Below are 23,435 nucleotides of genomic sequence, written 5' to 3'. Positions count from 1 at the left end.
CTGAGATGACATTTTCGTTTGTTAGCAAAGGGAGTGGGGAGTGGCATGTGAAAGAGGAAGTGATGGCCTGGTGATGGTTTGTAATCGTTTTGGAGGAGCTCTGCCTAGTAGAAAGTAAAAGGAGAAGCTTTGATCGCCCAACGTGGGGCTCGAACCCACGACCCTGAGATTAAGAGTCTCATGCTCTACCGACTGAGCTAGCCGGGCTTGTTTGCTTGAGCTGAAATGTCAAAAATTGCAAAATGGCGCCAGCCTCACCTTTGCCATCCGCACAGAAGAAGGCAATCTTGTATGGCCTGATTTGGCTGGCCACGTTTTTCAGCACCGAGCAACAGGGCAAGGCATTGGTGGTTCAGTGGTAGAATTCTCGCCTGCCACGCGGGAGGCCCGGGTTCGATTCCCGGCCAATGCAAATGCTAGGATTTTGGCACACCTCCACACTTTGCACTTCTCAAGCTTAAGACATCTCTGCAGGCCAGAAGCCATTTAAGGACATTTGCAAGAGTCACCGTGGCACTTGGCCACAGTGCTGGCTGACAGTCGAGAAGAGGGACACTAGTACCCAGCAAACATGACTCTAAGACACACAAGTTAAAGCAGCCTTGGGACACTTGCGTGCCCAAAGGCCTTGCATGTCTTCTAGCAGTGCCAGTGACGTGCAGCATCTCTCCCTCTCCAGTACTCACCTATTAGGCTTCTTTTTAACTGTCTAGAAAAGCCTCGGAAATGCCAAGTCAGCAGCATCTGCTCATCTGGTGTTGTTTTACAACTTTTTGCCTTGTTGTCTTTGCACTCTACTCAGGGCCTTGCTCAAATTTGGAGCGTTCTCTCTAGGCCCTCATTCATTCTACTTTTGTCCTGAGTTTTCTCACAGTAGATGTTGAGATGTTGTGTCAGCTTACCTACAACTTGCTTTCCCAGCACCTAGCAATTAAGAAAACATACTAAAAGTACAGAAAAAAAAGTAGTAACAAACTTAAGTCAAATGAAAGCAACCACTTTTTTTGCTTGCCGGGACTGAAAGGCTTTTTGGTTTGTAACTTTTGTTGGGAAGTACCTCATCTAAAAACAAGTTAAGGGAAAGAGCAACTTCCTTTCTTTCAATCCTCTCAGCTAAATCTCAGGCCGTGTGCAGAGTGCCCTCCTCATACTGCTATGTGAGCACCTTTGGAGTGCAAAGCCTAATACACACCATACCAATGCCTGTCAGATAGATGGGTCGAACAGATGATTTCCGGCAGGTCCGATCTGATTTCCGATCGTTTTTCTGATTGATTTGCATAGTAGTGATCGGAAATCCGAACGGAAATCTGATCGTGTCTGTCGGAAAGGATCTATCGGCCCATCTATCTGATGGGGAATTGCATGGTGTGCACCAGGCATACGAGAATGAGTATCTTTCAGGTGGTTGTTCCTTGTCAAGTGATTGATTGTAAGTCTCTCCTTGACAAAAGGACTGGAGTAAAGCCAATGGAAATCTGGGAAAAGCAGATAAGAAAAGTAGTATAGGAAAGATGAGTAAGATTGTAAGAAGGAGTGTTTTTCTCTTTCTTGGGGTGGTGAAGCACTTTTGCTGAAAAGTTGTTAAAAGAGGTTGTGTGAGTAAAAGTGAAGGGGAAAGCTGAGATGACATTTTCGTTTGTTAGCAAAGGGAGTGGGGAGTGGCATGTGAAAGAGGAAGTGATGGCCTGGTGATGGTTTGTAATCGTTTTGGAGGAGCTCTGCCTAGTAGAAAGTAAAAGGAGAAGCTTTGATCGCCCAACGTGGGGCTCGAACCCACGACCCTGAGATTAAGAGTCTCATGCTCTACCGACTGAGCTAGCCGGGCTTGTTTGCTTGAGCTGAAATGTCAAAAATTGCAAAATGGCGCCAGCCTCACCTTTGCCATCCGCACAGAAGAAGGCAATCTTGTATGGCCTGATTTGGCTGGCCACGTTTTTCAGCACCGAGCAACAGGGCAAGGCATTGGTGGTTCAGTGGTAGAATTCTCGCCTGCCACGCGGGAGGCCTGGGTTCGATTCCCGGCCAATGCAAATGCTAGGATTTTGGCACACCTCCACACTTTGCACTTCTCAAGCTTAAGACATCTCTGCAGGCCAGAAGCCATTTAAGGACATTTGCAAGAGTCACCGTGGCACTTGGCCACAGTGCTGGCTGACAGTCGAGAAGAGGGACACTAGTACCCAGCAAACATGACTCTAAGACACACAAGTTAAAGCAGCCTTGGGACACTTGCGTGCCCAAAGGCCTTGCATGTCTTCTAGCAGTGCCAGTGACGTGCAGCATCTCTCCCTCTCCAGTACTCACCTATTAGGCTTCTTTTTAACTGTCTAGAAAAGCCTCGGAAATGCCAAGTCAGCAGCATCTGCTCATCTGGTGTTGTTTTACAACTTTTTGCCTTGTTGTCTTTGCACTCTACTCAGGGCCTTGTTAAAATTTGGAGCGTTCTCTCTAGGCCCTCATTCATTCTACTTTTGTCCTGAGTTTTCTCACAGTAGATGTTGAGATGTTGTGTCAGCTTACCTACAACTTGCTTTCCCAGCACCTAGCAATTAAGAAAACATACTAAAAGTACAGAAAAAAAAGTAGTAACAAACTTAAGTCAAATGAAAGCAACCACTTTTTTTGCTTGCCGGGACTGAAAGGCTTTTTGGTTTGTAACTTTTGTTGGGAAGTACCTCATCTAAAAACAAGTTAAGGGAAAGAGCAACTTCCTTTTTTTCAATCCTCTCAGCTAAATCTCAGGCCGTGTGCAGAGTGCCCTCCTCATACTGCTATGTGAGCACCTTTGGAGTGCAAAGCCTAATACACACCATACCAATGCCTGTCAGATAGATGGGTCGAACAGATGATTTCCGGCAGGTCCGATCTGATTTCCGATCGTTTTTCTGATGGATTTGCATAGTAGTGATCGGAAATCCGAACGGAAATCCGATCGTGTCTGTCGGAAAGGATCTATCGGCCCATCTATCTGATGGGGAATTGCATGGTGTGCACCAGGCATACGAGAATGAGTATCTTTCAGGTGGTTGTTCCTTGTCAAGTGATTGATTGTAAGTCTCTCCTTGACAAAAGGACTGGAGTAAAGCCAACGGAAATCTGGGAAAAGCAGATAAGAAAAGTAGTATAGGAAAGATGAGTAAGATTGTAAGAAGGAGTGTTTTTCTCTTTCTTGGGGTGGTGAAGCACTTTTGCTGAAAAGTTGTTAAAAGAGGTTGTGTGAGTAAAAGTGAAGGGGAAAGCTGAGATGACATTTTCGTTTGTTAGCAAAGGGAGTGGGGAGTGGCATGTGAAAGAGGAAGTGATGGCCTGGTGATGGTTTGTAATCGTTTTGGAGGAGCTCTGCCTAGTAGAAAGTAAAAGGAGAAGCTTTGATCGCCCAACGTGGGGCTCGAACCCACGACCCTGAGATTAAGAGTCTCATGCTCTACCGACTGAGCTAGCCGGGCTTGCTTGCTTGAGCTGAAATGTCAAAAATTGCAAAATGGCACCAGCCTCACCTTTGCCATCCGCACAGAAGAAGGCAATCTTGTATGGCCTGATTTGGCTGGCCACATTTTTCAGCACCGAGCAACAGGGCAAGGCATTGGTGGTTCAGTGGTAGAATTCTCGCCTGCCACGCAGGAGGCCCGGGTTCGATTCCCGGCCAATGCAAATGCTAGGATTTTGGCACACCTCCACACTTTGCACTTCTCAAGCTTAAGACATCTCTGCAGGCCAGAAGCCATTTAAGGACATTTGCAAGAGTCACCGTGGCACTTGGCCACAGTGCTGGCTGACAGTCGAGAAGAGGGACACTAGTACCCAGCAAACATGACTCTAAGACACACAAGTTAAAGCAGCCTTGGGACACTTGCGTGCCCAAAGGCCTTGCATGTCTTCTAGCAGTGCCAGTGACGTGCAGCATCTCTCCCTCTCCAGTACTCACCTATTAGGCTTCTTTTTAACTGTCTAGAAAAGCCTCGGAAATGCCAAGTCAGCAGCATCTGCTCATCTGGTGTTGTTTTACAACTTTTTGCCTTGTTGTCTTTGCACTCTACTCAGGGCCTTGTTAAAATTTGGAGCGTTCTCTCTAGGCCCTCATTCATTCTACTTTTGTCCTGAGTTTTCTCACAGTAGATGTTGAGATGTTGTGTCAGCTTACCTACAACTTGCTTTCCCAGCACCTAGCAATTAAGAAAACATACTAAAAGTACAGAAAAAAAAGTAGTAACAAACTTAAGTCAAATGAAAGCAACCACTTTTTTTGCTTGCCGGGACTGAAAGGCTTTTTGGTTTGTAACTTTTGTTGGGAAGTACCTCATCTAAAAACAAGTTAAGGGAAAGAGCAACTTCCTTTTTTTCAATCCTCTCAGCTAAATCTCAGGCCGTGTGCAGAGTGCCCTCCTCATACTGCTATGTGAGCACCTTTGGAGTGCAAAGCCTAATACACACCATACCAATGCCTGTCAGATAGATGGGTCGAACAGATGATTTCCGGCAGGTCCGATCTGATTTCCGATCGTTTTTCTGATGGATTTGCATAGTAGTGATCGGAAATCCGAACGGAAATCCGATCGTGTCTGTCGGAAAGGATCTATCGGCCCATCTATCTGATGGGGAATTGCATGGTGTGCACCAGGCATACGAGAATGAGTATCTTTCAGGTGGTTGTTCCTTGTCAAGTGATTGATTGTAAGTCTCTCCTTGACAAAAGGACTGGAGTAAAGCCAACGGAAATCTGGGAAAAGCAGATAAGAAAAGTAGTATAGGAAAGATGAGTAAGATTGTAAGAAGGAGTGTTTTTCTCTTTCTTGGGGTGGTGAAGCACTTTTGCTGAAAAGTTGTTAAAAGAGGTTGTGTGAGTAAAAGTGAAGGGGAAAGCTGAGATGACATTTTCGTTTGTTAGCAAAGGGAGTGGGGAGTGGCATGTGAAAGAGGAAGTGATGGCCTGGTGATGGTTTGTAATCGTTTTGGAGGAGCTCTGCCTAGTAGAAAGTAAAAGGAGAAGCTTTGATCGCCCAACGTGGGGCTCGAACCCACGACCCTGAGATTAAGAGTCTCATGCTCTACCGACTGAGCTAGCCGGGCTTGCTTGCTTGAGCTGAAATGTCAAAAATTGCAAAATGGCACCAGCCTCACCTTTGCCATCCGCACAGAAGAAGGCAATCTTGTATGGCCTGATTTGGCTGGCCACATTTTTCAGCACCGAGCAACAGGGCAAGGCATTGGTGGTTCAGTGGTAGAATTCTCGCCTGCCACGCAGGAGGCCCGGGTTCGATTCCCGGCCAATGCAAATGCTAGGATTTTGGCACACCTCCACACTTTGCACTTCTCAAGCTTAAGACATCTCTGCAGGCCAGAAGCCATTTAAGGACATTTGCAAGAGTCACCGTGGCACTTGGCCACAGTGCTGGCTGACAGTCGAGAAGAGGGACACTAGTACCCAGCAAACATGACTCTAAGACACACAAGTTAAAGCAGCCTTGGGACACTTGCGTGCCCAAAGGCCTTGCATGTCTTCTAGCAGTGCCAGTGACGTGCAGCATCTCTCCCTCTCCAGTACTCACCTATTAGGCTTCTTTTTAACTGTCTAGAAAAGCCTCGGAAATGCCAAGTCAGCAGCATCTGCTCATCTGGTGTTGTTTTACAACTTTTTGCCTTGTTGTCTTTGCACTCTACTCAGGGCCTTGCTCAAATTTGGAGCGTTCTCTCTAGGCCCTCATTCATTCTTCTTTTGTCCTGAGTTTTCTCACAGTAGATGTTGAGATGTTGTGTCAGCTTACCTACAACTTGCTTTCCCAGCACCTAGCAATTAAGAAAACATACTAAAAGTACAGAAAAAAAAGTAGTAACAAACTTAAGTCAAATGAAAGCAACCACTTTTTTTGCTTGCCGGGACTGAAAGGCTTTTTGGTTTGTAACTTTTGTTGGGAAGTACCTCATCTAAAAACAAGTTAAGGGAAAGAGCAACTTCCTTTCTTTCAATCCTCTCAGCTAAATCTCAGGCCGTGTGCAGAGTGCCCTCCTCATACTGCTATGTGAGCACCTTTGGAGTGCAAAGCCTAATACACACCATACCAATGCCTGTCAGATAGATGGGTCGAACAGATGATTTCCGGCAGGTCCGATCTGATTTCCGATCGTTTTTCTGATTGATTTGCATAGTAGTGATCGGAAATCCGAACGGAAATCTGATCGTGTCTGTCGGAAAGGATCTATCGGCCCATCTATCTGATGGGGAATTGCATGGTGTGCACCAGGCATACGAGAATGAGTATCTTTCAGGTGGTTGTTCCTTGTCAAGTGATTGATTGTAAGTCTCTCCTTGACAAAAGGACTGGAGTAAAGCCAATGGAAATCTGGGAAAAGCAGATAAGAAAAGTAGTATAGGAAAGATGAGTAAGATTGTAAGAAGGAGTGTTTTTCTCTTTCTTGGGGTGGTGAAGCACTTTTGCTGAAAAGTTGTTAAAAGAGGTTGTGTGAGTAAAAGTGAAGGGGAAAGCTGAGATGACATTTTCGTTTGTTAGCAAAGGGAGTGGGGAGTGGCATGTGAAAGAGGAAGTGATGGCCTGGTGATGGTTTGTAATCGTTTTGGAGGAGCTCTGCCTAGTAGAAAGTAAAAGGAGAAGCTTTGATCGCCCAACGTGGGGCTCGAACCCACGACCCTGAGATTAAGAGTCTCATGCTCTACCGACTGAGCTAGCCGGGCTTGTTTGCTTGAGCTGAAATGTCAAAAATTGCAAAATGGCGCCAGCCTCACCTTTGCCATCCGCACAGAAGAAGGCAATCTTGTATGGCCTGATTTGGCTGGCCACGTTTTTCAGCACCGAGCAACAGGGCAAGGCATTGGTGGTTCAGTGGTAGAATTCTCGCCTGCCACGCGGGAGGCCCGGGTTCGATTCCCGGCCAATGCAAATGCTAGGATTTTGGCACACCTCCACACTTTGCACTTCTCAAGCTTAAGACATCTCTGCAGGCCAGAAGCCATTTAAGGACATTTGCAAGAGTCACCGTGGCACTTGGCCACAGTGCTGGCTTACAGTCGAGAAGAGGGACACTAGTACCCAGCAAACATGACTCTAAGACACACAAGTTAAAGCAGCCTTGGGACACTTGCGTGCCCAAAGGCCTTGCATGTCTTCTAGCAGTGCCAGTGACGTGCAGCATCTCTCCCTCTCCAGTACTCACCTATTAGGCTTCTTTTTAACTGTCTAGAAAAGCCTCGGAAATGCCAAGTCAGCAGCATCTGCTCATCTGGTGTTGTTTTACAACTTTTTGCCTTGTTGTCTTTGCACTCTACTCAGGGCCTTGTTAAAATTTGGAGCGTTCTCTCTAGGCCCTCATTCATTCTACTTTTGTCCTGAGTTTTCTCACAGTAGATGTTGAGATGTTGTGTCAGCTTACCTACAACTTGCTTTCCCAGCACCTAGCAATTAAGAAAACATACTAAAAGTACAGAAAAAAAAGTAGTAACAAACTTAAGTCAAATGAAAGCAACCACTTTTTTTGCTTGCCGGGACTGAAAGGCTTTTTGGTTTGTAACTTTTGTTGGGAAGTACCTCATCTAAAAACAAGTTAAGGGAAAGAGCAACTTCCTTTTTTTCAATCCTCTCAGCTAAATCTCAGGCCGTGTGCAGAGTGCCCTCCTCATACTGCTATGTGAGCACCTTTGGAGTGCAAAGCCTAATACACACCATACCAATGCCTGTCAGATAGATGGGTCGAACAGATGATTTCCGGCAGGTCCGATCTGATTTCCGATCGTTTTTCTGATTGATTTGCATAGTAGTGATCGGAAATCCGAACGGAAATCCGATCGTGTCTGTCGGAAAGGATCTATCGTCCCATCTATCTGATGGGAAATTGCATGGTGTGCACCAGGCATACGAGAATGAGTATCTTTCAGGTGGTTGTTCCTTGTCAAGTGATTGATTGTAAGTCTCTCCTTGACAAAAGGACTGGAGTAAAGCCAACGGAAATCTGGGAAAAGCAGATAAGAAAAGTAGTATAGGAAAGATGAGTAAGATTGTAAGAAGGAGTGTTTTTCTCTTTCTTGGGGTGGTGAAGCACTTTTGCTGAAAAGTTGTTAAAAGAGGTTGTGTGAGTAAAAGTGAAGGGGAAAGCTGAGATGACATTTTCGTTTGTTAGCAAAGGGAGTGGGGAGTGGCATGTGAAAGAGGAAGTGATGGCCTGGTGATGGTTTGTAATCGTTTTGGAGGAGCTCTGCCTAGTAGAAAGTAAAAGGAAAAGCTTTGATCGCCCAACGTGGGGCTCGAACCCACGACCCTGAGATTAAGAGTCTCATGCTCTACCGACTGAGCTAGCCGGGCTTGCTTGCTTGAGCTGAAATGTCAAAAATTGCAAAATGGCGCCAGCCTTACCTTTGCCATCCGCACAGAAGAAGGCAATCTTGTATGGCCTGATTTGGCTGGCCACGTTTTTCAGCACCGAGCAACAGGGCAAGGCATTGGTGGTTCAGTGGTAGAATTCTCGCCTGCCACGCGGGAGGCCCGGGTTCGATTCCCGGCCAATGCAAATGCTAGGATTTTGGCACACCTCCACACTTTGCACTTCTCAAGCTTAAGACATCTCTGCAGGCCAGAAGCCATTTAAGGACATTTGCAAGAGTCACCGTGGCACTTGGCCACAGTGCTGGCTGACAGTCGAGAAGAGGGACACTAGTACCCAGCAAACATGACTCTAAGACACACAAGTTAAAGCAGCCTTGGGACACTTGCGTGCCCAAAGGCCTTGCATGTCTTCTAGCAGTGCCAGTGACGTGCAGCATCTCTCCCTCTCCAGTACTCACCTATTAGGCTTCTTTTTAACTGTCTAGAAAAGCCTCGGAAATGCCAAGTCAGCAGCATCTGCTCATCTGGTGTTGTTTTACAACTTTTTGCCTTGTTGTCTTTGCACTCTACTCAGGGCCTTGTTAAAATTTGGAGCGTTCTCTCTAGGCCCTCATTCATTCTACTTTTGTCCTGAGTTTTCTCACAGTAGATGTTGAGATGTTGTGTCAGCTTACCTACAACTTGCTTTCCCAGCACCTAGCAATTAAGAAAACATACTAAAAGTACAGAAAAAAAAGTAGTAACAAACTTAAGTCAAATGAAAGCAACCACTTTTTTTGCTTGCCGGGACTGAAAGGCTTTTTGGTTTGTAACTTTTGTTGGGAAGTACCTCATCTAAAAACAAGTTAAGGGAAAGAGCAACTTCCTTTTTTTCAATCCTCTCAGCTAAATCTCAGGCCGTGTGCAGAGTGCCCTCCTCATACTGCTATGTGAGCACCTTTGGAGTGCAAAGCCTAATACACACCATACCAATGCCTGTCAGATAGATGGGTCGAACAGATGATTTCCGGCAGGTCCGATCTGATTTCCGATCGTTTTTCTGATTGATTTGCATAGTAGTGATCGGAAATCCGAACGGAAATCCGATCGTGTCTGTCGGAAAGGATCTATCGTCCCATCTATCTGATGGGAAATTGCATGGTGTGCACCAGGCATACGAGAATGAGTATCTTTCAGGTGGTTGTTCCTTGTCAAGTGATTGATTGTAAGTCTCTCCTTGACAAAAGGACTGGAGTAAAGCCAACGGAAATCTGGGAAAAGCAGATAAGAAAAGTAGTATAGGAAAGATGAGTAAGATTGTAAGAAGGAGTGTTTTTCTCTTTCTTGGGGTGGTGAAGCACTTTTGCTGAAAAGTTGTTAAAAGAGGTTGTGTGAGTAAAAGTGAAGGGGAAAGCTGAGATGACATTTTCGTTTGTTAGCAAAGGGAGTGGGGAGTGGCATGTGAAAGAGGAAGTGATGGCCTGGTGATGGTTTGTAATCGTTTTGGAGGAGCTCTGCCTAGTAGAAAGTAAAAGGAAAAGCTTTGATCGCCCAACGTGGGGCTCGAACCCACGACCCTGAGATTAAGAGTCTCATGCTCTACCGACTGAGCTAGCCGGGCTTGCTTGCTTGAGCTGAAATGTCAAAAATTGCAAAATGGCGCCAGCCTTACCTTTGCCATCCGCACAGAAGAAGGCAATCTTGTATGGCCTGATTTGGCTGGCCACGTTTTTCAGCACCGAGCAACAGGGCAAGGCATTGGTGGTTCAGTGGTAGAATTCTCGCCTGCCACGCGGGAGGCCCGGGTTCGATTCCCGGCCAATGCAAATGCTAGGATTTTGGCACACCTCCACACTTTGCACTTCTCAAGCTTAAGACATCTCTGCAGGCCAGAAGCCATTTAAGGACATTTGCAAGAGTCACCGTGGCACTTGGCCACAGTGCTGGCTGACAGTCGAGAAGAGGGACACTAGTACCCAGCAAACATGACTCTAAGACACACAAGTTAAAGCAGCCTTGGGACACTTGCGTGCCCAAAGGCCTTGCATGTCTTCTAGCAGTGCCAGTGACGTGCAGCATCTCTCCCTCTCCAGTACTCACCTATTAGGCTTCTTTTTAACTGTCTAGAAAAGCCTCGGAAATGCCAAGTCAGCAGCATCTGCTCATCTGGTGTTGTTTTACAACTTTTTGCCTTGTTGTCTTTGCACTCTACTCAGGGCCTTGTTAAAATTTGGAGCGTTCTCTCTAGGCCCTCATTCATTCTACTTTTGTCCTGAGTTTTCTCACAGTAGATGTTGAGATGTTGTGTCAGCTTACCTACAACTTGCTTTCCCAGCACCTAGCAATTAAGAAAACATACTAAAAGTACAGAAAAAAAAGTAGTAACAAACTTAAGTCAAATGAAAGCAACCACTTTTTTTGCTTGCCGGGACTGAAAGGCTTTTTGGTTTGTAACTTTTGTTGGGAAGTACCTCATCTAAAAACAAGTTAAGGGAAAGAGCAACTTCCTTTTTTTCAATCCTCTCAGCTAAATCTCAGGCCGTGTGCAGAGTGCCCTCCTCATACTGCTATGTGAGCACCTTTGGAGTGCAAAGCCTAATACACACCATACCAATGCCTGTCAGATAGATGGGTCGAACAGATGATTTCCGGCAGGTCCAATCTGATTTCCGATCGTTTTTCTGATTGATTTGCATAGTAGTGATCGGAAATCCGAACGGAAATCCGATCGTGTCTGTCGGAAAGGATCTATCGTCCCATCTATCTGATGGGAAATTGCATGGTGTGCACCAGGCATACGAGAATGAGTATCTTTCAGGTGGTTGTTCCTTGTCAAGTGATTGATTGTAAGTCTCTCCTTGACAAAAGGACTGGAGTAAAGCCAACGGAAATCTGGGAAAAGCAGATAAGAAAAGTAGTATAGGAAAGATGAGTAAGATTGTAAGAAGGAGTGTTTTTCTCTTTCTTGGGGTGGTGAAGCACTTTTGCTGAAAAGTTGTTAAAAGAGGTTGTGTGAGTAAAAGTGAAGGGGAAAGCTGAGATGACATTTTCGTTTGTTAGCAAAGGGAGTGGGGAGTGGCATGTGAAAGAGGAAGTGATGGCCTGGTGATGGTTTGTAATCGTTTTGGAGGAGCTCTGCCTAGTAGAAAGTAAAAGGAAAAGCTTTGATCGCCCAACGTGGGGCTCGAACCCACGACCCTGAGATTAAGAGTCTCATGCTCTACCGACTGAGCTAGCCGGGCTTGCTTGCTTGAGCTGAAATGTCAAAAATTGCAAAATGGCGCCAGCCTTACCTTTGCCATCCGCACAGAAGAAGGCAATCTTGTATGGCCTGATTTGGCTGGCCACGTTTTTCAGCACCGAGCAACAGGGCAAGGCATTGGTGGTTCAGTGGTAGAATTCTCGCCTGCCACGCGGGAGGCCCGGGTTTGATTCCCGGCCAATGCAAATGCTAGGATTTTGGCACACCTCCACACTTTGCACTTCTCAAGCTTAAGACATCTCTGCAGGCCAGAAGCCATTTAAGGACACTTGCAAGAGTCACCGTGGCACTTGGCCACAGTGCTGGCTGACGGTCGAGAAGAGGGACCCTAGTACCCAGCAAACATGACTCTAAGACACACAAGTTAAAGCAGCCTTGGGACACTTGCGTGCCCAAAGGCCTTGCATGTCTTCTAGCAGTGCCAGTGACGTGCAGCATCTCTCCCTCTCCAGTACTCACCTATTAGGCTTCTTTTTAACTGTCTAGAAAAGCCTCGGAAATGCCAAGTCAGCAGCATCTGCTCATCTGGTGTTGTTTTACAACTTTTTGCCTTGTTGTCTTTGCACTCTACTCAGGGCCTTGCTCAAATTTGGAGCGTTCTCTCTAGGCCCTCATTCATTCTACTTTTGTCCTGAGTTTTCTCACAGTAGATGTTGAGATGTTGTGTCAGCTTACCTACAACTTGCTTTCCCAGCACCTAGCAATTAAGAAAACATACTAAAAGTACAGAAAAAAAAGTAGTAACAAACTTAAGTCAAATGAAAGCAACCACTTTTTTTGCTTGCCGGGACTGAAAGGCTTTTTGGTTTGTAACTTTTGTTGGGAAGTACCTCATCTAAAAACAAGTTAAGGGAAAGAGCAACTTCCTTTTTTTCAATCCTCTCAGCTAAATCTCAGGCCGTGTGCAGAGTGCCCTCCTCATACTGCTATGTGAGCACCTTTGGAGTGCAAAGCCTAATACACACCATACCAATGCCTGTCAGATAGATGGGTCGAACAGATGATTTCCGGCAGGTCCGATCTGATTTCCGATCGTTTTTCTGATGGATTTGCATAGTAGTGATCGGAAATCCGAACGGAAATCCGATCGTGTCTGTCGGAAAGGATCTATCGTCCCATCTATCTGATGGGAAATTGCATGGTGTGCACCAGGCATACGAGAATGAGTATCTTTCAGGTGGTTGTTCCTTGTCAAGTGATTGATTGTAAGTCTCTCCTTGACAAAAGGACTGGAGTAAAGCCAACGGAAATCTGGGAAAAGCAGATAAGAAAAGTAGTATAGGAAAGATGAGTAAGATTGTAAGAAGGAGTGTTTTTCTCTTTCTTGGGGTGGTGAAGCACTTTTGCTGAAAAGTTGTTAAAAGAGGTTGTGTGAGTAAAAGTGAAGGGGAAAGCTGAGATGACATTTTCGTTTGTTAGCAAAGGGAGTGGGGAGTGGCATGTGAAAGAGGAAGTGATGGCCTGGTGATGGTTTGTAATCGTTTTGGAGGAGCTCTGCCTAGTAGAAAGTAAAAGGAGAAGCTTTGATCGCCCAACATAGGGCTCGAACCCACGACCCTGAGATTAAGAGTCTCATGCTCTACCGACTGAGCTAGCCGGGCTTGCTTGCTTGAGCTGAAATGTCAAAAATTGCAAAATGGCACCAGCCTCACCTTTGCCATCCGCACAGAAGAAGGCAATCTTGTATGGCCTGATTTGGCTGGCCACGTTTTTCAGCACCGAGCAGCAGGGCAAGGCATTGGTGGTTCAGTGGTAGAATTCTCGCCTGCCACGCGGGAGGCCTGGGTTCGATTCCCGGCCAATGCAAATGCTAGGATTTTGGCACACCTCCACACTTTGCACTTCTCAAGCTTAAGACATCTCTGCAGGCCAGAAGCCATTTAAGGACATTTGCAAGAGTCACCGTGGCACTTGGCCACAGTGCTGGCTGACAGTCGAGAAGAGGGACCCTAGTACCCAGCAAACATGACTCTAAGACACACAAGTTAAAGCAGCCTTGGGACACTTGCGTGCCCAAAGGCCTTGCATGTCTTCTAGCAGTGCCAGTGACGTGCAGCATCTCTCCCTCTCCAGTACTCACCTATTAGGCTTCTTTTTAACTGTCTAGAAAAGCCTCGGAAATGCCAAGTCAGCAGCATCTGCTCATCTGGTGTTGTTTTACAACTTTTTGCCTTGTTGTCTTTGCACTCTACTCAGGGCCTTGCTCAAATTTGGAGCGTTCTCTCTAGGCCCTCATTCATTCTACTTTTGTCCTGAGTTTTCTCACAGTAGATGTTGAGATGTTGTGTCAGCTTACCTACAACTTGCTTTCCCAGCACCTAGCAATTAAGAAAACATACTAAAAGTACAGAAAAAAAAGTAGTAACAAACTTAAGTCAAATGAAAGCAACCACTTTTTTTGCTTGCCGGGACTTAAAGGCTTTTTGGTTTGTAACTTTTGTTGGGAAGTACCTCATCTAAAAACAAGTTAAGGGAAAGAGCAACTTCCTTTTTTTCAATCCTCTCAGCTAAATCTCAGGCCGTGTGCAGAGTGCCCTCCTCATACTGCTATGTGAGCACCTTTGGAGTGCAAAGCCTAATACACACCATACCAATGCCTGTCAGATAGATGGGTCGAACAGATGATTTCCGGCAGGTCCGATCTGATTTCCGATCGTTTTTCTGATTGATTTGCATAGTAGTGATCGGAAATCCGAACGGAAATCCGATCGTGTCTGTCGGAAAGGATCTATCGGCCCATCTATCTGATGGGTAATTGCATGGTGTGCACCAGGCATACGAGAATGAGTATCTTTCAGGTGGTTGTTCCTTGTCAAGTGATTGATTGTAAGTCTCTCCTTGACAAAAGGACTGGAGTAAAGCCAACGGAAATCTGGGAAAAGCAGATAAGAAAAGTAGTATAGGAAAGATGAGTAAGATTGTAAGAAGGAGTGTTTTTCTCTTTCTTGGGGTGGTGAAGCACTTTTGCTGAAAAGTTGTTAAAAGAGGTTGTGTGAGTAAAAGTGAAGGGGAAAGCTGAGATGACATTTTCGTTTGTTAGCAAAGGGAGTGGGGAGTGGCATGTGAAAGAGGAAGTGATGGCCTGGTGATGGTTTGTAATCGTTTTGGAGGAGCTCTGCCTAGTAGAAAGTAAAAGGAGAAGCTTTGATCGCCCAACGTGGGGCTCGAACCCACGACCCTGAGATTAAGAGTCTCATGCTCTACCGACTGAGCTAGCCGGGCTTGCTTGCTTGAGCTGAAATGTCAAAAATTGCAAAATGGCGCCAGCCTCACCTTTGCCATCCGCACAGAAGAAGGCAATCTTGTATGGCCTGATTTGGCTGGCCACGTTTTTCAGCACCGAGCAGCAGGGCAAGGCATTGGTGGTTCAGTGGTAGAATTCTCGCCTGCCACGCGGGAGGCCCGGGTTCGATTCCCGGCCAATGCAAATGCTAGGATTTTGTCACACCTCCACACTTTGCACTTCTCAAGCTTAAGACATCTCTGCAGGCCAGAAGCCATTTAAGGACATTTGCAAGAGTCACCGTGGCACTTGGCCACAGTGCTGGCTGACAGTCGAGAAGAGGGACCCTAGTACCCAGCAAACATGACTCTAAGACACACAAGTTAAAGCAGCCTTGGGACACTTGCGTGCCCAAAGGCCTTGCATGTCTTCTAGCAGTGCCAGTGACGTGCAGCATCTCTCCCTCTCCAGTACTCACCTATTAGGCTTCTTTTTAACTGTCTAGAAAAGCCTCGGAAATGCCAAGTCAGCAGCATCTGCTCATCTGGTGTTGTTTTACAACTTTTTGCCTTGTTGTCTTTGCACTCTACTCAGGGCCTTGCTCAAATTTGGAGCGTTCTCTCTAGGCCCTCATTCATTCTACTTTTGTCCTGAGTTTTCTCACAGTAGATGTTGAGATGTTGTGTCAGCTTACCTACAACTTGCTTTCCCAGCACCTAGCAATTAAGAAAACATACTAAAAGTACAGAAAAAAAAGTAGTAACAAACTTAAGTCAAATGAAAGCAACCACTTTTTTTGCTTGCCGGGACTGAAAGGCTTTTTGGTTTGTAACTTTTGTTGGGAAGTACCTCATCTAAAAACAAGTTAAGGGAAAGAGCAACTTCCTTTTTTTCAATCCTCTCAGCTAAATCTCAGGCCGTGTGCAGAGTGCCCTCCTCATACTGCTATGTGAGCACCTTTGGAGTGCAAAGCCTAATACACACCATACCAATGCCTGTCAGATAGATGGGTCGAACAGATGATTTCCGGCAGGTCCGATCTGATTTCCGATCGTTTTTCTGATTGATTTGCATAGTAGTGATCGGAAATCCGAACGGAAATCCGATCGTGTCTGTCGGAAAGGATCTATCGTCCCATCTATCTGATGGGAAATTGCATGGTGTGCACCAGGCATACGAGAATGAGTATCTTTCAGGTGGTTGTTCCTTGTCAAGTGATTGATTGTAAGTCTCTCCTTGACAAAAGGACTGGAGTAAAGCCAACGGAAATCTGGGAAAAGCAGATAAGAAAAGTAGTATAGGAAAGATGAGTAAGATTGTAAGAAGGAGTGTTTTTCTCTTTCTTGGGGTGGTGAAGCACTTTTGCTGAAAAGTTGTTAAAAGAGGTTGTGTGAGTAAAAGTGAAGGGGAAAGCTGAGATGACATTTTCGTTTGTTAGCAAAGGGAGTGGGGAGTGGCATGTGAAAGAGGAAGTGATGGCCTGGTGATGGTTTGTAATCGTTTTGGAGGAGCTCTGCCTAGTAGAAAGTAAAAGGAAAAGCTTTGATCGCCCAACGTGGGGCTCGAACCCACGACCCTGAGATTAAGAGTCTCATGCTCTACCGACTGAGCTAGCCGGGCTTGCTTGCTTGAGCTGAAATGTCAAAAATTGCAAAATGGCGCCAGCCTTACCTTTGCCATCCGCACAGAAGAAGGCAATCTTGTATGGCCTGATTTGGCTGGCCACGTTTTTCAGCACCGAGCAACAGGGCAAGGCATTGGTGGTTCAGTGGTAGAATTCTCGCCTGCCACGCGGGAGGCCCGGGTTTGATTCCCGGCCAATGCAAATGCTAGGATTTTGGCACACCTCCACACTTTGCACTTCTCAAGCTTAAGACATCTCTGCAGGCCAGAAGCCATTTAAGGACACTTGCAAGAGTCACCGTGGCACTTGGCCACAGTGCTGGCTGACAGTCGAGAAGAGGGACCCTAGTACCCAGCAAACATGACTCTAAGACACACAAGTTAAAGCAGCCTTGGGACACTTGCGTGCCCAAAGGCCTTGCATGTCTTCTAGCAGTGCCAGTGACGTGCAGCATCTCTCCCTCTCCAGTACTCACCTATTAGGCTTCTTTTTAACTGTCTAGAAAAGCCTCGGAAATGCCAAGTCAGCAGCATCTGCTCATCTGGTGTTGTTTTACAACTTTTTGCCTTGTTGTCTTTGCACTCTACTCAGGGCCTTGCTCAAATTTGGAGCGTTCTCTCTAGGCCCTCATTCATTCTACTTTTGTCCTGAGTTTTCTCACAGTAGATGTTGAGATGTTGTGTCAGCTTACCTACAACTTGCTTTCCCAGCACCTAGCAATTAAGAAAACATACTAAAAGTACAGAAAAAAAAGTAGTAACAAACTTAAGTCAAATGAAAGCAACCACTTTTTTTGCTTGCCGGGACTGAAAGGCTTTTTGGTTTGTAACTTTTGTTGGGAAGTACCTCATCTAAAAACAAGTTAAGGGAAAGAGCAACTTCCTTTTTTTCAATCCTCTCAGCTAAATCTCAGGCCGTGTGCAGAGTGCCCTCCTCATACTGCTATGTGAGCACCTTTGGAGTGCAAAGCCTAATACACACCATACCAATGCCTGTCAGATAGATGGGTCGAACAGATGATTTCCGGCAGGTCCGATCTGATTTCTGATCGTTTTTCTGATGGATTTGCATAGTAGTGATCGGAAATCCGAACGGAAATCCGATCGTGTCTGTCGGAAAGGATCTATCGTCCCATCTATCTGATGGGAAATTGCATGGTGTGCACCAGGCATACGAGAATGAGTATCTTTCAGGTGGTTGTTCCTTGTCAAGTGATTGATTGTAAGTCTCTCCTTGACAAAAGGACTGGAGTAAAGCCAACGGAAATCTGGGAAAAGCAGATAAGAAAAGTAGTATAGGAAAGATGAGTAAGATTGTAAGAAGGAGTGTTTTTCTCTTTCTTGGGGTGGTGAAGCACTTTTGCTGAAAAGTTGTTAAAAGAGGTTGTGTGAGTAAAAGTGAAGGGGAAAGCTGAGATGACATTTTCGTTTGTTAGCAAAGGGAGTGGGGAGTGGCATGTGAAAGAGGAAGTGATGGCCTGGTGATGGTTTGTAATCGTTTTGGAGGAGCTCTGCCTAGTAGAAAGTAAAAGGAAAAGCTTTGATCGCCCAACGTGGGGCTCGAACCCACGACCCTGAGATTAAGAGTCTCATGCTCTACCGACTGAGCTAGCCGGGCTTGCTTGCTTGAGCTGAAATGTCAAAAATTGCAAAATGGCGCCAGCCTTACCTTTGCCATCCGCACAGAAGAAGGCAATCTTGTATGGCCTGATTTGGCTGGCCACGTTTTTCAGCACCGAGCAACAGGGCAAGGCATTGGTGGTTCAGTGGTAGAATTCTCGCCTGCCACGCGGGAGGCCCGGGTTTGATTCCCGGCCAATGCAAATGCTAGGATTTTGGCACACCTCCACACTTTGCACTTCTCAAGCTTAAGACATCTCTGCAGGCCAGAAGCCATTTAAGGACACTTGCAAGAGTCACCGTGGCACTTGGCCACAGTGCTGGCTGACAGTCGAGAAGAGGGACCCTAGTACCCAGCAAACATGACTCTAAGACACACAAGTTAAAGCAGCCTTGGGACACTTGCGTGCCCAAAGGCCTTGCATGTCTTCTAGCAGTGCCAGTGACGTGCAGCATCTCTCCCTCTCCAGTACTCACCTATTAGGCTTCTTTTTAACTGTCTAGAAAAGCCTCGGAAATGCCAAGTCAGCAGCATCTGCTCATCTGGTGTTGTTTTACAACTTTTTGCCTTGTTGTCTTTGCACTCTACTCAGGGCCTTGCTCAAATTTGGAGCGTTCTCTCTAGGCCCTCATTCATTCTACTTTTGTCCTGAGTTTTCTCACAGTAGATGTTGAGATGTTGTGTCAGCTTACCTACAACTTGCTTTCCCAGCACCTAGCAATTAAGAAAACATACTAAAAGTACAGAAAAAAAAGTAGTAACAAACTTAAGTCAAATGAAAGCAACCACTTTTTTTGCTTGCCGGGACTGAAAGGCTTTTTGGTTTGTAACTTTTGTTGGGAAGTACCTCATCTAAAAACAAGTTAAGGGAAAGAGCAACTTCCTTTTTTTCAATCCTCTCAGCTAAATCTCAGGCCGTGTGCAGAGTGCCCTCCTCATACTGCTATGTGAGCACCTTTGGAGTGCAAAGCCTAATACACACCATACCAATGCCTGTCAGATAGATGGGTCGAACAGATGATTTCCGGCAGGTCCGATCTGATTTCCGATCGTTTTTCTGATGGATTTGCATAGTAGTGATCGGAAATCCGAACGGAAATCCGATCGTGTCTGTCGGAAAGGATCTATCGTCCCATCTATCTGATGGGAAATTGCATGGTGTGCACCAGGCATACGAGAATGAGTATCTTTCAGGTGGTTGTTCCTTGTCAAGTGATTGATTGTAAGTCTCTCCTTGACAAAAGGACTGGAGTAAAGCCAACGGAAATCTGGGAAAAGCAGATAAGAAAAGTAGTATAGGAAAGATGAGTAAGATTGTAAGAAGGAGTGTTTTTCTCTTTCTTGGGGTGGTGAAGCACTTTTGCTGAAAAGTTGTTAAAAGAGGTTGTGTGAGTAAAAGTGAAGGGGAAAGCTGAGATGACATTTTCGTTTGTTAGCAAAGGGAGTGGGGAGTGGCATGTGAAAGAGGAAGTGATGGCCTGGTGATGGTTTGTAATCGTTTTGGAGGAGCTCTGCCTAGTAGAAAGTAAAAGGAGAAGCTTTGATCGCCCAACATGGGGCTCGAACCCACGACCCTGAGATTAAGAGTCTCATGCTCTACCGACTGAGCTAGCCGGGCTTGCTTGCTTGAGCTGAAATGTCAAAAATTGCAAAATGGCACCAGCCTCACCTTTGCCATCCGCACAGAAGAAGGCAATCTTGTATGGCCTGATTTGGCTGGCCACGTTTTTCAGCACCGAGCAGCAGGGCAAGGCATTGGTGGTTCAGTGGTAGAATTCTCGCCTGCCACGCGGGAGGCCCGGGTTCGATTCCCGGCCAATGCAAATGCTAGGATTTTGGCACACCTCCACACTTTGCACTTCTCAAGCTTAAGACATCTCTGCAGGCCAGAAGCCATTTAAGGACATTTGCAAGAGTCACCGTGGCACTTGGCCACAGTGCTGGCTGACAGTCGAGAAGAGGGACCCTAGTACCCAGCAAACATGACTCTAAGACACACAAGTTAAAGCAGCCTTGGGACACTTGCGTGCCCAAAGGCCTTGCATGTCTTCTAGCAGTGCCAGTGACGTGCAGCATCTCTCCCTCTCCAGTACTCACCTATTAGGCTTCTTTTTAACTGTCTAGAAAAGCCTCGGAAATGCCAAGTCAGCAGCATCTGCTCATCTGGTGTTGTTTTACAACTTTTTGCCTTGTTGTCTTTGCACTCTACTCAGGGCCTTGCTCAAATTTGGAGCGTTCTCTCTAGGCCCTCATTCATTCTACTTTTGTCCTGAGTTTTCTCACAGTAGATGTTGAGATGTTGTGTCAGCTTACCTACAACTTGCTTTCCCAGCACCTAGCAATTAAGAAAACATACTAAAAGTACAGAAAAAAAAGTAGTAACAAACTTAAGTCAAATGAAAGCAACCACTTTTTTTGCTTGCCGGGACTGAAAGGCTTTTTGGTTTGTAACTTTTGTTGGGAAGTACCTCATCTAAAAACAAGTTAAGGGAAAGAGCAACTTCCTTTTTTTCAATCCTCTCAGCTAAATCTCAGGCCGTGTGCAGAGTGCCCTCCTCATACTGCTATGTGAGCACCTTTGGAGTGCAAAGCCTAATACACACCATACCAATGCCTGTCAGATAGATGGGTCGAACAGATGATTTCCGGCAGGTCCGATCTGATTTCCGATCGTTTTTCTGATTGATTTGCATAGTAGTGATCGGAAATCCGAACGGAAATCCGATCGTGTCTGTCGGAAAGGATCTATCGGCCCATCTATCTGATGGGGAATTGCATGGTGTGCACCAGGCATACGAGAATGAGTATCTTTCAGGTGGTTGTTCCTTGTCAAGTGATTGATTGTAAGTCTCTCCTTGACAAAAGGACTGGAGTAAAGCCAACGGAAATCTGGGAAAAGCAGATAAGAAAAGTAGTATAGGAAAGATGAGTAAGATTGTAAGAAGGAGTGTTTTTCTCTTTCTTGGGGTGGTGAAGCACTTTTGCTGAAAAGTTGTTAAAAGAGGTTGTGTGAGTAAAAGTGAAGGGGAAAGCTGAGATGACATTTTCGTTTGTTAGCAAAGGGAGTGGGGAGTGGCATGTGAAAGAGGAAGTGATGGCCTGGTGATGGTTTGTAATCGTTTTGGAGGAGCTCTGCCTAGTAGAAAGTAAAAGGAGAAGCTTTTATCGCCCAACGTGGGGCTCGAACCCACGACCCTGAGATTAAGAGTCTCATGCTCTACCGACTGAGCTAGCCGGGCTTGCTTGCTTGAGCTGAAATGTCAAAAATTGCAAAATGGCGCCAGCCTAACCTTTGCCATCCGCACAGAAGAAGGCAATCTTGTATGGCCTGATTTGGCTGGCCACGTTTTTCAGCACCGAGCAACAGGGCAAGGCATTGGTGGTTCAGTGGTAGAATTCTCGCCTGCCACGCGGGAGGCCCGGGTTCGATTCCCGGCCAATGCAAATGCTAGGATTTTGGCACACCTCCACACTTTGCACTTCTCAAGCTTAAGACATCTCTGCAGGCCAGAAGCCATTTAAGGACATTTGCAAGAGTCACCGTGGCACTTGGCCACAGTGCTGGCTGACAGTCGAGAAGAGGGACCCTAGTACCCAGCAAACATGACTCTAAGACACACAAGTTAAAGCAGCCTTGGGACACTTGCGTGCCCAAAGGCCTTGCATGTCTTCTAGCAGTGCCAGTGACGTGCAGCATCTCTCCCTCTCCAGTACTCACCTATTAGGCTTCTTTTTAACTGTCTAGAAAAGCCTCGGAAATGCCAAGTCAGCAGCATCTGCTCATCTGGTGTTGTTTTACAACTTTTTGCCTTGTTGTCTTTGCACTCTACTCAGGGCCTTGCTCAAATTTGGAGCGTTCTCTCTAGGCCCTCATTCATTCTACTTTTGTCCTGAGTTTTCTCACAGTAGATGTTGAGATGTTGTGTCAGCTTACCTACAACTTGCTTTCCCAGCACCTAGCAATTAAGAAAACATACTAAAAGTACAGAAAAAAAAGTAGTAACAAACTTAAGTCAAATGAAAGCAACCACTTTTTTTGCTTGCCGGGACTGAAAGGCTTTTTGGTTTGTAACTTTTGTTGGGAAGTACCTCATCTAAAAACAAGTTAAGGGAAAGAGCAACTTCCTTTTTTTCAATCCTCTCAGCTAAATCTCAGGCCGTGTGCAGAGTGCCCTCCTCATACTGCTATGTGAGCACCTTTGGAGTGCAAAGCCTAATACACACCATACCAATGCCTGTCAGATAGATGGGTCGAACAGATGATTTCCGGCAGGTCCGATCTGATTTCCGATCGTTTTTCTGATTGATTTGCATAGTAGTGATCGGAAATCCGAACGGAAATCCGATCGTGTCTGTCGGAAAGGATCTATCGGCCCATCTATCTGATGGGGAATTGCATGGTGTGCACCAGGCATACGAGAATGAGTATCTTTCAGGTGGTTGTTCCTTGTCAAGTGATTGATTGTAAGTCTCTCCTTGACAAAAGGACTGGAGTAAAGCCAACGGAAATCTGGGAAAAGCAGATAAGAAAAGTAGTATAGGAAAGATGAGTAAGATTGTAAGAAGGAGTGTTTTTCTCTTTCTTGGGGTGGTGAAGCACTTTTGCTGAAAAGTTGTTAAAAGAGGTTGTGTGAGTAAAAGTGAAGGGGAAAGCTGAGATGACATTTTCGTTTGTTAGCAAAGGGAGTGGGGAGTGGCATGTGAAAGAGGAAGTGATGGCCTGGTGATGGTTTGTAATCGTTTTGGAGGAGCTCTGCCTAGTAGAAAGTAAAAGGACAAGCTTTGATCGCCCAACGTGGGGCTCGAACCCACGACCCTGAGATTAAGAGTCTCATGCTCTACCGACTGAGCTAGCCGGGCTTGCTTGCTTGAGCTGAAATGTCAAAAATTGCAAAATGGCGCCAGCCTCACCTTTGCCATCCGCACAGAAGAAGGCAATCTTGTATGGCCTGATTTGGCTGGCCACGTTTTTCAGCACCGAGCAGCAGGGCAAGGCATTGGTGGTTCAGTGGTAGAATTCTCGCCTGCCACGCGGGAGGCCCGGGTTCGATTCCCGGCCAATGCAAATGCTAGGATTTTGTCACACCTCCACACTTTGCACTTCTCAAGCTTAAGACATCTCTGCAGGCCAGAAGCCATTTAAGGACATTTGCAAGAGTCACCGTGGCACTTGGCCACAGTGCTGGCTGACAGTCGAGAAGAGGGACCCTAGTACCCAGCAAACATGACTCTAAGACACACAAGTTAAAGCAGCCTTGGGACACTTGCGTGCCCAAAGGCCTTGCATGTCTTCTAGCAGTGCCAGTGACGTGCAGCATCTCTCCCTCTCCAGTACTCACCTATTAGGCTTCTTTTTAACTGTCTAGAAAAGCCTCGGAAATGCCAAGTCAGCAG

General features: G+C 46.1%; 27 non-coding genes across 27 annotated transcripts; 13 read left to right on the top strand and 14 right to left on the bottom strand.

Annotated features, from left to right (window-relative positions):
* Positions 1-134: 134 nt before the first annotated feature.
* TRNAK-CUU (transfer RNA lysine (anticodon CUU)) lies at positions 135-207 on the bottom strand. The gene has a single exon. It is a non-coding gene; the product is annotated as a tRNA-Lys (tRNA).
* Positions 208-341: 134 nt separating this feature from the next.
* Positions 342-412, top strand: TRNAG-GCC (transfer RNA glycine (anticodon GCC)). The gene has a single exon. It is a non-coding gene; the product is annotated as a tRNA-Gly (tRNA).
* A 1,343-nt stretch (positions 413-1,755) lies between these two features.
* Positions 1,756-1,828, bottom strand: TRNAK-CUU (transfer RNA lysine (anticodon CUU)). The gene has a single exon. It is a non-coding gene; the product is annotated as a tRNA-Lys (tRNA).
* Positions 1,829-1,962: 134 nt separating this feature from the next.
* TRNAG-GCC (transfer RNA glycine (anticodon GCC)) lies at positions 1,963-2,033 on the top strand. The gene has a single exon. It is a non-coding gene; the product is annotated as a tRNA-Gly (tRNA).
* A 1,343-nt stretch (positions 2,034-3,376) lies between these two features.
* TRNAK-CUU (transfer RNA lysine (anticodon CUU)) lies at positions 3,377-3,449 on the bottom strand. Its single transcript has one exon. It is a non-coding gene; the product is annotated as a tRNA-Lys (tRNA).
* Positions 3,450-4,997: 1,548 nt separating this feature from the next.
* Positions 4,998-5,070, bottom strand: TRNAK-CUU (transfer RNA lysine (anticodon CUU)). Its single transcript has one exon. It is a non-coding gene; the product is annotated as a tRNA-Lys (tRNA).
* A 1,548-nt stretch (positions 5,071-6,618) lies between these two features.
* Positions 6,619-6,691, bottom strand: TRNAK-CUU (transfer RNA lysine (anticodon CUU)). Its single transcript has one exon. It is a non-coding gene; the product is annotated as a tRNA-Lys (tRNA).
* Positions 6,692-6,825: 134 nt separating this feature from the next.
* Positions 6,826-6,896, top strand: TRNAG-GCC (transfer RNA glycine (anticodon GCC)). The gene has a single exon. It is a non-coding gene; the product is annotated as a tRNA-Gly (tRNA).
* A 1,343-nt stretch (positions 6,897-8,239) lies between these two features.
* Positions 8,240-8,312, bottom strand: TRNAK-CUU (transfer RNA lysine (anticodon CUU)). The gene has a single exon. It is a non-coding gene; the product is annotated as a tRNA-Lys (tRNA).
* Positions 8,313-8,446: 134 nt separating this feature from the next.
* TRNAG-GCC (transfer RNA glycine (anticodon GCC)) lies at positions 8,447-8,517 on the top strand. The gene has a single exon. It is a non-coding gene; the product is annotated as a tRNA-Gly (tRNA).
* A 1,343-nt stretch (positions 8,518-9,860) lies between these two features.
* On the bottom strand, positions 9,861-9,933 carry TRNAK-CUU (transfer RNA lysine (anticodon CUU)). The gene has a single exon. It is a non-coding gene; the product is annotated as a tRNA-Lys (tRNA).
* Positions 9,934-10,067: 134 nt separating this feature from the next.
* Positions 10,068-10,138, top strand: TRNAG-GCC (transfer RNA glycine (anticodon GCC)). The gene has a single exon. It is a non-coding gene; the product is annotated as a tRNA-Gly (tRNA).
* Positions 10,139-11,481: 1,343 nt separating this feature from the next.
* On the bottom strand, positions 11,482-11,554 carry TRNAK-CUU (transfer RNA lysine (anticodon CUU)). The gene has a single exon. It is a non-coding gene; the product is annotated as a tRNA-Lys (tRNA).
* A 134-nt stretch (positions 11,555-11,688) lies between these two features.
* TRNAG-GCC (transfer RNA glycine (anticodon GCC)) lies at positions 11,689-11,759 on the top strand. The gene has a single exon. It is a non-coding gene; the product is annotated as a tRNA-Gly (tRNA).
* A 1,550-nt stretch (positions 11,760-13,309) lies between these two features.
* Positions 13,310-13,380, top strand: TRNAG-GCC (transfer RNA glycine (anticodon GCC)). Its single transcript has one exon. It is a non-coding gene; the product is annotated as a tRNA-Gly (tRNA).
* Positions 13,381-14,723: 1,343 nt separating this feature from the next.
* Positions 14,724-14,796, bottom strand: TRNAK-CUU (transfer RNA lysine (anticodon CUU)). Its single transcript has one exon. It is a non-coding gene; the product is annotated as a tRNA-Lys (tRNA).
* Positions 14,797-14,930: 134 nt separating this feature from the next.
* Positions 14,931-15,001, top strand: TRNAG-GCC (transfer RNA glycine (anticodon GCC)). The gene has a single exon. It is a non-coding gene; the product is annotated as a tRNA-Gly (tRNA).
* Positions 15,002-16,344: 1,343 nt separating this feature from the next.
* On the bottom strand, positions 16,345-16,417 carry TRNAK-CUU (transfer RNA lysine (anticodon CUU)). The gene has a single exon. It is a non-coding gene; the product is annotated as a tRNA-Lys (tRNA).
* A 134-nt stretch (positions 16,418-16,551) lies between these two features.
* Positions 16,552-16,622, top strand: TRNAG-GCC (transfer RNA glycine (anticodon GCC)). Its single transcript has one exon. It is a non-coding gene; the product is annotated as a tRNA-Gly (tRNA).
* Positions 16,623-17,965: 1,343 nt separating this feature from the next.
* On the bottom strand, positions 17,966-18,038 carry TRNAK-CUU (transfer RNA lysine (anticodon CUU)). The gene has a single exon. It is a non-coding gene; the product is annotated as a tRNA-Lys (tRNA).
* A 134-nt stretch (positions 18,039-18,172) lies between these two features.
* On the top strand, positions 18,173-18,243 carry TRNAG-GCC (transfer RNA glycine (anticodon GCC)). The gene has a single exon. It is a non-coding gene; the product is annotated as a tRNA-Gly (tRNA).
* Positions 18,244-19,586: 1,343 nt separating this feature from the next.
* Positions 19,587-19,659, bottom strand: TRNAK-CUU (transfer RNA lysine (anticodon CUU)). The gene has a single exon. It is a non-coding gene; the product is annotated as a tRNA-Lys (tRNA).
* Positions 19,660-19,793: 134 nt separating this feature from the next.
* Positions 19,794-19,864, top strand: TRNAG-GCC (transfer RNA glycine (anticodon GCC)). Its single transcript has one exon. It is a non-coding gene; the product is annotated as a tRNA-Gly (tRNA).
* Positions 19,865-21,207: 1,343 nt separating this feature from the next.
* TRNAK-CUU (transfer RNA lysine (anticodon CUU)) lies at positions 21,208-21,280 on the bottom strand. Its single transcript has one exon. It is a non-coding gene; the product is annotated as a tRNA-Lys (tRNA).
* A 134-nt stretch (positions 21,281-21,414) lies between these two features.
* TRNAG-GCC (transfer RNA glycine (anticodon GCC)) lies at positions 21,415-21,485 on the top strand. The gene has a single exon. It is a non-coding gene; the product is annotated as a tRNA-Gly (tRNA).
* Positions 21,486-22,828: 1,343 nt separating this feature from the next.
* On the bottom strand, positions 22,829-22,901 carry TRNAK-CUU (transfer RNA lysine (anticodon CUU)). Its single transcript has one exon. It is a non-coding gene; the product is annotated as a tRNA-Lys (tRNA).
* A 134-nt stretch (positions 22,902-23,035) lies between these two features.
* TRNAG-GCC (transfer RNA glycine (anticodon GCC)) lies at positions 23,036-23,106 on the top strand. The gene has a single exon. It is a non-coding gene; the product is annotated as a tRNA-Gly (tRNA).
* The last annotated feature ends 329 nt before the right edge of the window (positions 23,107-23,435 follow it).

Source organism: Hyperolius riggenbachi, chromosome 4, assembly GCF_040937935.1.
Source record: "Hyperolius riggenbachi isolate aHypRig1 chromosome 4, aHypRig1.pri, whole genome shotgun sequence".
NCBI lineage: Eukaryota > Metazoa > Chordata > Amphibia > Anura > Hyperoliidae > Hyperolius > Hyperolius riggenbachi.
The sequence above is the reverse complement of the archived record's forward strand: the minus strand, read 5'-3'. Positions and strand labels throughout refer to the sequence as shown.